The 12239-nt window shown below is 40.2% G+C and overlaps 1 protein-coding gene across 11 annotated transcripts in view; it reads right to left on the bottom strand.

Annotated features, from left to right (window-relative positions):
* The window catches only part of CTBS (chitobiase), a 63385-nt gene that overhangs the window by 39861 nt on the left and 11285 nt on the right, over positions 1–12239 (bottom strand). For 7 of the 11 annotated variants that reach the window (XM_078072829.1, XM_078072821.1, XM_078072824.1 and 4 more), the window contains 3 exons: positions 11264–11547; positions 3232–3402; positions 233–333 (listed from right to left, as the gene is read on the bottom strand). The gene's annotated coding sequence lies outside the window, so the exon portion shown is untranslated. The remainder of the gene's footprint in view (positions 1–232; positions 334–3231; positions 3403–11263; positions 11548–12239) is intronic. The other 4 variants (XM_078072831.1, XM_078072825.1, XM_078072830.1 and 1 more) reach the window with 2 other exon arrangements.

Genomic DNA, 12239 nt, shown 5'->3' with positions numbered 1-12239 from the left:
GGGATACCCAGGCTGCCTGTGCCTGCGACTTTGTTGCGGCTGCTGCGGCTGGACCCTGCCCGCGGGAGAGCTGCCGCTCTGGTCCTCCCTGGGGCGCTGTCCCCCCACCTCCCCTCCTCGTGTGCTGCTTGCGCCTCGTCCAGAGACCCATGTCCCCACCTTCCGGCTCGCGCTTTCCAGAAGGTGTCACAGAAAACGTTACCATTTTTGATAGAAACTTGAATGGGATTACCTCCAGCTTCGGTCTGAATTCCAGAATTTCACTGCGATGTTGTTTTGGTTGGAGACACATGCTTATGTTGGCCAAGCTTGTATGATGTTTTCTGTTTTATGCTATAAGTAAAATTGATATTTATGATGATGATGATGATGATTCATGAAAAGGGGTCACAGAGCAGAGTGAGCAAGAGTTCAAGCTCCGCAATCATACAGAGCTGGGTTCAAATCTCAGTTCTGCCTAATTCTAATCATTAGACCACAAGAATGTGGTCTATGAATTTTTATGTTGTATGAAACACGTAACAATAGTCTCATTCTCACAGGATGCTAGGAGAATCATGAAAACAAGGAAATGCATGTAAAGTCCTTTGTACCTGATACATATTAATACTAATTTTCATTACTGTTCTTACTGGAGTATCAATTACCAGATCCTCCACAAAGCTAAGAGTGTGTTCTGCACATGTAAGTATTATGTAAGTTTTGGTTTCATAATGAAATGAATAAATGCATATTATTAGTAGATGGTACCTCTAATATCTTATTCAATGAAATTGTAAGATATAAACTTTGCACATCCCTTTATTTAAGAACCAAATATTTTCATTATTAGTTTATAAAGTTCTGGAAGGTTTAAGCCATCAAAGCTAATAGAAAAAATTTCTGGCTTTAGCAAAAATTGCCTCTGACAGACCTTAAAATGAAGCAAATGCAATCTTCTCTCCAGGGAGAAAAATCAAATGCAAGTAACGGTTTGTAAATATTTAAAGAGGAATAAAATTAAATCTGTCAATATTCATTTATTCATTCATTCGTACATACTATTTAATGAATATGTCTTGAGTATTACAATGCCCTAAGTTTATTCTGTATTAATCCCTTTAAATTTATTGCTGGCTGTGGCAAAGGCTGCATTGGTCTGAGGCCTGGATGAGGCCATGGGACTTGCGGGCCAGAAAGGAGCCCATCCTAGGACTCAGCATCTGCTACCATCAGTGGGGATATGGCCATTCCTTCCCAGCCTTCTTCACAGGATGCCCTCCTCTTCCTGACCTCTGTGCTGGTATCTCAGCGCTCCATCTTGGACCTCTTTTCTTCTTAATCCATACTCACTTTTTGAATGATTTCATCCAGTCCCATGACTTCAAATACAACCTATATGCTTATGAACCCCAGCTTTCTATCTTCAACATCACCCCTCACCTGAGCTCCAGATTTGCACATTTAATGATCTACTTCATACTGGCATTTGGGCATTTAACAGGCATCTCAAACTCACCCTGTCGAAGTTAAGCTCCTGATTTCCACCCCCTACTTGCTTCTGCTCCAGTGTCCCCACCTCAGTAATCCCCTAGCCAATCACCAGACTGCTCAGGCAAAGCCCCCTTTCTCTCTCACATACCATGTCTAACCAGCATCTTCAAACTCTCCCCCAAAACATTTCTCGCCTCCTCCATCACCACTTTAACCCAAATAACCATCAGCTCTTTCCATGCCTGCGGAAAGAGCCCCTATTTGAATCCTTTTGTTCTTATCCCCTCGAAAGCAGCCAGAATTCTCTTTTGAAATTGTAAATCATTTTTATTGTATCCTTATCCAACACATTCCAAAGTAAATCCAAAGTCCTTACCATGACCTCTGATGCTCTACAGTGCAGGCTTTTGCCTGCCATTTACTTTCAGTCTTTCTTGCTGGCAGCTTCTTCCCATTGATGTCCCCACCTTGTTCTTCCCTCAGGGCCTTTGCAGGTTCTATTCCCTCTGCTTTGAACACTCTTCCCCAGGCTTCTCAAGCCTCTGCCTATCACTTGTCTCAGGCCTCTGCTCATCTCTTACCTCCCCATAGATCTCCTGGGCAGCCTCTCTGAAAGGCTCTTCCTCATTTGAAATCACCCTACTTTGCCTTATTTTTCTTCAAAGTACTCATCAACCACAACATATATTTATTCGTTTAGTGGCATCTTAACCATCCAGAAGAGATTTAATTTTTCTTATTCATCTCTGAATTCCTGTTACTTAGAATAGTGTCTGATGCATAAAAGACAGTCAATAGATGTTTGTGAAGTGGATAAGTGAATGTCACTACTTCCTTCCCACCCAGAAAACATAGCACTGGGGGCAGACTGAAGTTCAGGTCCTTGACTTTTTGATAACATTTACTGAGCACTTATGTGCTAGGAATAATACTAACAGGTTTTTGTTTTTTTTTTTAATATTCATTATCTTATTTAATCTTCAAACCCTACAAAGTATGTATTCCTACTGTCATTATTATTACTACTTCCTCTTTTACAGATGAGGGAACAACCCAGCAAGGTTCAATAACTTGGCCAACACAGCTGGTAAGAGATAGGTAAGTGTTGGGAAAGGCAGTTGTGAGTGGTTTGTTGACCCCTGAGCAACTGCTGAAGAGTGCCTTGGGCTGGAACATTCCCTTGTATGGAGATAAAGAGCCATCACAACCTGTGCTGCTGGACTTAGCTCCTTCTTTGGAACTATCTTTCCTTCTTCTGGGTTTGCTGTATACTCAGGGGCTCTCTCCCTGCTTTTTCAAGATCCTTATCTTATGTATATGTGTACAGGCAGGAGGATAGAGGTAAGCTATCTCTAAAACAGCTCTAAAAAAAATCTTTCAAGCTGTGCAGCCAAGGCTCCAGATAATTCCAATCTCTCATCGCTCAGATTTTTCCATTCTTAAGTATGATTTGTTTACTGTTACAAAGTGAGTCACAGGACGTATGGAGAATTAACTCAGATATCTGGTACCATGTGAGTGGCAAGCTTTTTCCCCCTGAACACACAGGGGTACAGTATACTGTGTATGTTTATGCTGTCTCCAGGGATTTGGAAGGATTGGACATAAGGGAAAAAAACTCCTGTTGTTCCTGACAACATTCAAAATTATATCCTGGAGGATCCTTTTAAATAAATAGAATTAACTTCTAGAGAAAAGAAGCTTGATGGTACTGTACTCATTGATGATATTGCTGGGGTTTTTTTAAGTCACACTTACCTCTCAAGATGCTTATAACATTGTCATCTCCAAATAGGTTCATTGCAGCAGTGTGTCTGCCGTGTCGATGCCCAAGAAATATTCTAATTCTGGTGAAGAGGTTCTTTATATTTTTCCCCTTGAAAAGTCATTCACATGGATATTTTGTTTCAGAATATTCCATTTTTCTTCCTGAAATGCGCATCATGATGTAAGACTTAGTATTTCATTTCTGATACCTCTACTTATCCACAACATGGTTAGAGATCAGCCTCTCACCATTCTTGTGAAACTTGGTAAGAGATTGAGAACAGAAGTTTTTCATATTTCATTGCTCAAGTGCAAACAGTTGATTATCTAAAGAACATGTTTAATCCTGGTTGGCCTTTTCCTGCCTCCCCAAAGTCTCCAAGACAGAATCAGACAACCATGGAATGTTAGAAACAGAAGAGACATCAGAAACTCCAAACTTAATCCCTCCTTTTAGAGATGACATGACTTGCTTACGTCCACTGCCATGATTTGTTTCCAGGGAATAGAAATGCATCAAACTATTTGCATGGGCAAGAAAAAAATTAGGAAAAGAAACCAGCTTCCAAAATGAACTGAAAATATAAACTAAATGGTTTTTGTTGCCCTTCTCTGTAACACCCACCCTCCATTAGCAGAAACATGAGAAAGCTCAGAGATTGATAACACCTGTATTTGGTGTGCAGTTTTTATTATAAAATTGAAAAGATTGAATTTGATACATTTATTAGGTCTTGGGCCAATTAAAAACTCATCCAGTTGTCTGTTTGCAACAGTGAGCAATGAACACAAGAATGACAATGACAATTCCCAACATGGCGTGTCCAAATGAAACTGCAAAAGGTTCTAGGACTTGATAAAATGGTTAAGATATTACTCATCTGGAGTACCATCCTTATATCAGACAAACTAGATTTTAAACCAAAGACTGTAATAAGAGAAGAAGAGGAACACTATATCATAATAAAGGTGTCTATCCAACAAGAAGATCTAATAACTGTAAATATTTATGCCCCCAACTTAGGAGCACCCAAATACATAAATCAATTAATAACAAACTTAAAGAAACTCATTGATAATAATACAATAATAGTAGGGGACTTTAATACCCCACTCAACAGCAATGAACAGATCATCTAAGCAGAAGACCAACAAGGAAAGAGTGGCTTTGAATGACACACTGGACCAGATGGACTTCACAGATATATTCAGAGCTTTTCATCCATACATTCTTTTTGAGTGCACATGGAACATTCTCCAGAATAGATCACATACTGGGTCACAAATCAGGCCTCAACCAGTACAAAAAGACTGAGATCATACCATGCATATTTTCAGACTACAATGCTATGAAACTTAAAGTCAACCATGAGGAAAATTTTGGAAAGAGCCAATGGAGGTTAAAGAACATCCTACTAGGGGTGCCTGGTTGGCTCAGTAGATTTAGTGTCTGCCTTCGGCTCTGGGCATGGTCCCAGGGTTCTGGGATCAAGCCCTGCATCAGGCTCCCTGCTCAGTGGGGAGCCTGCTTCTCCCTCTCCTTCTGCCCCTGCTCATGCTCTCTCTCTTTCTCAAATAAATAAAATCTTAAAAAAAAATAATAAAACATCCTACTAAAGAATGAATGGGTTAAACCAGGAAATTAAAGAAGAAATTAAAAAAAAAATACATGGAAGCAAATGAAAACGAAAACACGACAGTCCAAAACCTTTGGGATGCAGCAAAGGCAGTCCTAAGAGGGAAGTATATCACAATACAGGCCTACCTCAAAAAGCAAGACAAGTCTCAATACACAACCTAACCTTACACCTAAAGCAGCTGGAAAAAGAACAGAAAATAAAGCCTAAAACCAGCAGAAGAAGGGAAATAATAAAGATTAGAGCAGAAATCAATGATATAGAAATCAAAACAACAGTACAACAGATCAATGAAACTAGGAGCTGGTTCTTTGAAAGAATTAACAAAATTGATAAATCCCCTGCCTGACTTATCAAAAAGAAAAGAGAAAGGACCCAAAGAAATTGAATGAAAGAGGAGGGATCACAACCAACACCACAGAAATACAAACAATTTTAAGAGAATATTATTCGCAATTATAAGCCAACAATTTGGCCAGTCTGAAAGAAATGGATAAATTCCTAGAAATATATAAACTCTCAAAAATGAAACAGTAAGAAATAGAAAACCTGAACAGACTCATAACCAGCAAAGAAACTGAATCAGTAATCAAAAATCTCCCAACAAACAAGAGTCCAGGGCCAGATGGCTTCCCAGGGGAATTCTACCAAACATTTAAAGAATTAATATCTAATCTTCTGAAACTGTTCCAAAAAAATAGAAATGGAAGGAAAACTTCCAAACTTATCCTATGAGACCAGCATTACCTTGATTCCAAAACCAAAGACCCCACTAAAAAGGAGAATTACAGGCCAATATCCCTGATGAACATGGATGCAAAAATTTTCAACAAGATACCAGCTAATAGAATTCAAGATTACATCAAAAGGATTATTCACCATGATCAAGTGGGATTTATTCCTCGACTGCAGGGCTGGTTCAATATCTGCAAATAAATCAATGTGATACACCACAGTAATAAAAGAAAGCATAAGAACTATATGATCCTCTCAATAGATTGAGAAAAAGCATTCGGCAAGATAAAGCATCCTTTCTTGATAAAAACCCTCAAGAAAGCAGGGATGGAAGGAACATACGTCAACATCATAAAGGCCATAACAAAAACGCCACAGCGAATATCATTCTCAATGGGGAAGAACTGAGAGCTTTTCCCCTAAGGTCAGGAACACGACAGGGATGTCCACTCTCACCACTGTTGTTCAACATAGGACTGGAAGTCCCAGCCTCAGCAGTCAGACAACAAAAAGAAATAAAATGCATCCAAATCAGCAAGGAAGAATTCAAACTTTCACTCTTCACAGATGACATAATACTATGTAGAAAACCCAAAAGACTCCACCAAAAAATTGCTAGAACTGATACATGAATTCAGCAAAGTCACAGGATATAAAATCGATGTAGAGAAATCTGTTGCATTTCTATACACCAATAATGAAGCAGCAGAAAGGGAAATCAAGGAATTGCTCCCATTAACAATTACACCAAAACCACATCTAGGAATAAACCTAACCAAAGAGATAAAAGATCTGTACTCTGAAAGCTATGGAACACCAATGAAAGAAATTGAGGAAGACACAAAGAAATGGAAAAACATTCCATGCTCATGGATTAGAACAAATATTGTTAAAATATCTATACTACCCAAAGCGATCTACACATTCAATGCACTCCCTATCAAAATAACACCAGCACTTTTCACAGAGCTGGAACAAATAATCCTAAAATTTGTATGGAACCAGAAAAGACCCCAGATAGCCAAAGGAATGTTGAAAAAGAAAACCAAAGCTGGAGGCATCACAATTCCGGACTTCCAGCTCTATTACAAAGCTGTCATCATCAAGACAGTATGGTACTGGCACAAAAACAGACACATAGATCAGTGGAACAGAATAGAGAGCCCAGAAATGGAACCACAATTATATGGTCAACTAATCTTTGATAAAGCAGGAAAGAATATTCAATGGAAAAAAGACAAATCTCTTCAACAAATGGTGTTGGGAAAATTGGACAGCCACATGCAGAAGAATGAAACTGGACCACTTTATTACACCATACACAAATTCAAAATGGATGAAAGATCTAAATGTGAGACAGGAATCCATCAAAATCCTAGAGGAGAACAGGCAGCAACCTCTTTGACGTTGGCCACAGCAACTTCTTACTAGATAGGTCTCTGGAGGCAAGGGAAACAAAAGCAAAAACTACTGGGACTTCAAGATAAAAACTCCTGCACAGTGAAGAAAAACAATCAACAAAACTAAAAGGCAACCTTTAAATGAGAGAAGATATTTGCAAATGACATATCTGATAAAGGGCTAGGAGCCAAAATCTATAAAGAACTTATCAAACTCAACACCCCCAAAATACCTATATAATCCAGTTAAGAAATGGGCAGAAGGCATGAACAGACATTTGTCCAAAGAAGACATACAGATGGCAAACAGACACATGAAAAAATGCTCAACATCGCTCGGCATCAGGGAAATACAAATCAAAACCACAATGAGATACCACCTCATACCTGTCAGAATGGCTTAAATTAACAACACAGGAAACAACAGATGTTGGCGAGGCTGCATAGAAAGGGGAACCCTCTTACACTGTTGGCGGGAATGCAAACTGGTGCAGCCACTCTGGAAAACAGTAAGGAGGTTCCTCAAAAAGTTAAAAATAGAACTACCTTTTGACCCAGCAATTGCACTACTAGGTATTTATCCAAAGGATATAAAAATACTGATTTGAAGGGGCACATGCACCCCAACGTTTATAGCAGCACTATCAATAGCCAAATTATGGAAAGAGCCCAGATGTCCTTCAACTGCTGAATGGATAAAGAAGATGTGATACATATATCACACACACACACAATGGAATATTACTCAGCCATCAAAAAGAATGAAATCTGGCCATTTGCAATGACATGGATGGAGCTGGAGTATATTATGCTAGGTGAAATAAGTCAGTCGGAGAAAGACAAATACCATATGATTTCACTCATATGTGGAATTTAAGAAACAATACAGATGAACACAGGGCAGGGGAAGGAAAAGTAAAAAAAGATAAAAACAGAGAGTGAGGCAAACCATAAGAGACTCTTAACTACAGAGAACAAACTGAGAGTTGCTGGAGGGGAGATGGGCAGGGGGATGGGGTAATTGGGTGATGGGAATTAAGGAGGGCACGTGATGTAATGAGCACTGGGTGTTATATGCAACTGATGAGTCACTAAATTCTACCCCTGAAACTAATACTACACTATATGTTAGCTAACTTACATTTAAATAAAACCTTGGAAGAATGAATGAATGAATGAATGAATGAAGATATTACCTCATAATAAAAGCAAGTTCCCTTAAAATAGCACTTCAATTTGCAGTAGTCACTCTGGATGGCTAGGTTAGGTTATTTATGTTATCTTGGTCAATTATGTAATTGCTACCATTAAGTTTTCTGGGCAAATGAACTCATCACTCTTTGCTTCCACCCCTACCAACTTCAAGAATTGTCATGAAGATAAATCAGACAAAATGTATGAAGACAGAAGCTTTAAACTGGGGTTCTTTGGAAGTGCACAAGTGAATTGTGTGTAAGATTGGTGTATGCATGTGCACAGAGCATTTTTCTGGTTAGAAGCTTTTATCAAACTCTTTTAAAGGAATCCATAACTCCAAAGTGGTTAAGAAGCATTTATAGTCAATCAAAAAAAAAAAAAAGATTTCATTAGAGCTATTTTAGAGACAACCTCTACCTACTTGCCCCCGCCAAAGACACATACATAAGATAAGGATCTTGAAAAAAATAGAGAGTTCCTGAAATTACAAGCGTCCTTGTAATGCCAAGAAAGTCACTACCCTGCATGATAACGAAATTGTCGATGACAACACCAGCAGACCTCAAACTGAGTCATAGTCAGTTTGGCTACTCCGATCAAAGAATACCCTTTCTGTCAACACAAATAAAGCCTATACAGCCTCAGAAAACAGAGTTTCTTTAGCTATCACTGCATCATCCCCTCTACCTGCTCCTCATAATCATTTCTTGACATGCACACTGACCCTCTTGATTTCTAATTCACGCTGGTAGTAAACAACAGATTCAATGACCTAGCAGCTTATTATTTCACAAGGATACATTGAGTGTCTCCCAGTTTCTGGGCACTGTGCTAGCCAGGGATGCGACAGCAAACATTACGAAGCCTGAGCCAACCAGAGTCAGAAGGAAGCCAGGATAGTGCTGGGGGGGGGGGGCGGGGGGGGAGGGTACCCCACGAGGAGGGTACCACACGAGGAGAAGCACAGCAGGCCACGCACACACAAGATGAACTCCTAATTTGGTCTTGATGATCAGTGAAGGAAAAGAATATTAATAAACATCCCTTAAATAGCATTCACTGTATACCAGACACTCTTCCAAGTGCTTTATATCACTGTTTAATTCACCAGAGGATTCCAATAATGCTAGCGGAAGAACCAGTTTGCAACGCAAGGAGAAAGGTCTCTGGAACGTTCCAGGCAGAAGTAAGAGCAGGCATAAGGCCCCGGGGTGGGAGTGTGGCAGGGCGGCTCCCGCCAGCTCACCGCGTCTCACTGTTAAGTACGGGAGTTTGCAAGCCAGTCCCTGCTGGTAGCTCAACGCCGGCCACGGCAGGAGGAGTATTTTACGGAAGGTGGCAAGTACCACAAATCAATCAGAATTGATTTTTGTTGTTGTTGTTGTTGGTTTGGTTTGGTTTTTGTTTTTTTTTTTTTTTTTTTTTTTTGGTTTGGTTTTTGTTTTTGCGAGGCAGCTCATCAGCACACCACTGCCCCAGGGCGTGGGAAATGATGACCTGACCAAGAGGGTCATTAACCATTCTGATGCGACAGGTGGAATGGCCTTCTCTAAGATTCCATTCTTACCTCTTGAAGATCAACCAAATGAGGTTTGTTAAAGACGCGAGTATAACTAGAAAATATCTCATACCGTTAGTCCATTTTATGTTGAGCTGAGGACACGCCCAACCTGAAATTCTTTGTTTGCGTGTTTATCTGGGCATCACTTCCATAGACAAAGTTACTTGTGTTTTTTTATGCAGTTCAAGGCCGTTTTGTTGACAGATGTTACAGTGGTGTGCCGGTGTGAACTTACAGGGAGAAAACAGATGGCATGGTAGAATATCGTATAAAAATAATTTAATATTTTGGGGCACCTGGGTGGCTCAGTCGTTAAGCCTCTGCCTTCAGCTCAGGTCATGATCCCAGGGTCCTGGGATGGAGCCCCGCATCGGGCTCCCTGCTCAGCTGGGAGCCTGCTTCTCCCTCTGCCTGCCGCTCCCCCTGCTTGTGCTCTCTCTCTCTCTTTCTCTCTTGCATGCATGCTCACAAATAAATAAAATCTCTTTAAAAATTAAAGAAAATAATTTAACATTTTACTGGCATTTTGACCCAATTTAAACTGAACAATTAGATCCCTACATTGTATCTGAAATATACATATCATCCTCCAGCTCAGTAGTTAAGCTAACCTAGCCCTCTCAAATTATGAAACCACTCTTGTTGGCATAGTGCATAGATAAAAGCAATTTTTATATCCAGACTAGATGCAAAGTCTGTGAATAAAGCACAATATCTTTAAAACTCTTAGGAAATCTTGGGGCTCCTGGGTGGCTCAGTCGTTAAGCGTCTGCCTTCGGCTCAGGTCATGATCCCAGGGTCCTGGGATCGAGCCCCGCATCGGGCTCTCTGCTCGGCCGGGAGCCTGCTTCTCCCTCTCCCACTCCCCCTGCTTGTGTTCCCTCTCTAGCTGTCTCTCTCTCTCTCTGTCAAATAAATAAAATAAAATCTTAAAAAAAAAAAAAACTCTTAGGAAATCTTTTAGGACTAGGAGGAAGCTGTCCCCCATTTCCCTTCACCTTGAAGTAAAATACACACACACACACACACACACACACACACACACACACACAGTGTAGATACAATCAGCCCTGAGAGGCAGAAAGTTTCACTGAAGGACAGCAGTGTTTAATACTATGTTTCTAATGTATATCCATTCCCCTATGCTGAAACCTAGACTATGACAAAGAAGTGCCAGCTTTGATGTAGGGGAAGCTCTGAACTCTTGGAAATTACATGGCCCATTTTGGAGCATTCAGAATGGCTGTATCCAGAGCAAGAAGAGGCCTTTACGGAGTAGGGAGATCACTTTCAACTTTCTCTGGGTTCCATTACTGTCTGTAGGCAGATCATACACCAGGTTATTTATCTGTTCATATATTGATTCAGATTTTTTTTCTGTGTAAATCTTCCACTTTGTTCAAGTTCCCAGAAATGTATTTTCAGATTTTAAAAACAACTCATCCAAAAGAGAACTTTTGTCTTGGCCACCATCTTCCCCAACGAGAGCTTACTTTCTTATATGATCATTCTGGCCAGTCTTCCTGACGCCATCACAGCCTCTGCCTGAAGCCCAGCAGGAAAGTCCAAAGCAGCAAATGAAAACTCAGACAGGGCAGAATGGTGGATTATCCTTTTCCAGCAAAATGTCGCTGGGGGCCATGAGGAGCTACACCAGGCCAGTGCACATGGCCATCCTCCCTCATCCGACTATGCGGCTGGTGGCCACCAACATGTTCTTCACTGCCTGCTTCTTCATTTATGAGGTCACCTCCACTAAATACACTCGGGATATCTACTGATTATGTGAAAGAGAAGAGAATAAAATGACATTTGATTCTATTATGTGCTAAACAATTCACCTATCTTCTTCCATTTACTCCTCACCACAAACTGCAAAGGAGGTGGATTTAGGCTCATTTTACAAATGAGAGCAAGTAACTTGCATAGGATTAAACATCTTTCATTTAATTACTCATCCATTCAACAAACATTCATTGAGTGCTTACTATGAGCTAGGTGTTCAATAAACAACAGGTGTTGGTTTCGGTAAACAATAGCAAAAAAAAAAAAAAAGGTCCAACTTCAGGTTGGTTTCAGTTTTCCTTGTCAGTGAAAGTCACAAGAATGGAAACTCAGGCCCAAGTGTTGTGATTTGGAAATGAAGTTCAGAGAAAGCAGTGCCTCTCCCCTCTAATGAACATGTGTTAAGTGCCTATAGGAGGCAGGGTCCCATGTTAGAACTGTCAGAACCCTAATACTTGGCCTCATAGACTATCATTATTGCTTGAAAATGAAGAATTACCTTCTAATAGAAGAGAGGAAACCTACCATACAAAATCAATTAAAAAACAAAGCACAGGGCTGTTCAATTTAGAAATGGGGGTGCTTGAAGCTTTACACATACCTCACCCCCTGCCAGATATTCTGGGCAGAACATCTCAAACTGTAGGACACAGTTTGAAAACCACTGAGCAAATCAGTATGGCG

Source organism: Halichoerus grypus, chromosome 5, assembly GCF_964656455.1.
Source record: "Halichoerus grypus chromosome 5, mHalGry1.hap1.1, whole genome shotgun sequence".
In the NCBI taxonomy this organism is placed as follows: domain Eukaryota; kingdom Metazoa; phylum Chordata; class Mammalia; order Carnivora; family Phocidae; genus Halichoerus; species Halichoerus grypus.
Note: the sequence above shows the minus strand (reverse complement) of the source record. Positions and strands in the feature narration are given on the sequence as shown.